At 67.3% G+C, this 1005-nt stretch overlaps 1 protein-coding gene across 1 annotated transcript in view; it reads right to left on the reverse strand.

Annotated features, from left to right (window-relative positions):
- The window catches only part of VOLCADRAFT_99174 (uncharacterized protein), a gene marked incomplete at both ends in the record, with an annotated part of 5775 nt that overhangs the window by 430 nt on the left and 4340 nt on the right, over nt 1-1005 (reverse strand). The window lies entirely within an intron of this gene.

The raw sequence follows: 1005 nt of genomic DNA on the forward strand, positions 1-1005 counted from the left end.
CCTGAGCCATCGTCACCAACCCTGCCGTCAACCGAGCCACCCGCCGTTGCTCCTTCTACCATCACCATCCACGGCGCCGTCCCTGCCGCCGTCGGCATATGCATCCCCGCCGTTGCCCGAGCTACCGTCGCCATATGCATCCCTGCCGTCACCGCTGCCGCCATCACCTCTGCCACCGTCGCCAACCCCGCCATCGCCCTAGCAACCCGACGTCACCCCTTCCAACATCACCGTCACCGCCGTCGCCCCTCCAACAGCTGCCAACCCCACCGGTGCCTGAGCCATCGTCACCAACCCTGCCGTCAACCGAGCCACCCGCCGTTGCTCCTTCTACCATCACCATCCACGGCGCCGTCCCTGCCGCCGTCGGCATATGCATCCCCGCCGTTGCCCGAGCTACCGTCGCCATATGCATCCCTGCCATCACCGCTGCCGCCATCACCTCTGCCACCGTCGCCAACCCCGCCATCGCCCTAGCAACCCGACGTCACCCCTTCCAACATCACCGTCACCGCCGTCGCCCCTCCAACAGCTGCCAACCCCACCGGTGCCTGAGCCATCGTCACCAACCCTGCCGTCAACCGAGCCACCCGCCGTTGCTCCTTCTACCATCACCATCCACGGCGCCGTCCCTGCCGCCGTCGGCATATGCATCCCCGCCGTTGCCCGAGCTACCGTCGCCATATGCATCCCTGCCATCACCGCTGCCGCCATCACTTCTGCCACCGTCGCCAACCCCGCCATCGCCCTAGCAACCCGACGTCACCCCTTCCAACATCACCGTCACCGCCGTCGCCCCTCCAACAGCTGCCAACCCCACCGGTGCCTGAGCCATCGTCACCAACCCTGCCGTCAACCGAGCCACCCGCCGTTGCTCCTTCTACCATCACCATCCACGGCGCCGTCCCTGCCGCCGTCGGCATATGCATCCCCGCCGTTGCCCGAGCTACCGTCGCCATATGCATCCCTGCCGTCACCGCTGCCGCCATCACCTCTGCCACCGTC

This window comes from Volvox carteri, assembly GCF_000143455.1.
Source record: "Volvox carteri f. nagariensis unplaced genomic scaffold VOLCAscaffold_83, whole genome shotgun sequence".
NCBI lineage: Eukaryota > Viridiplantae > Chlorophyta > Chlorophyceae > Chlamydomonadales > Volvocaceae > Volvox > Volvox carteri.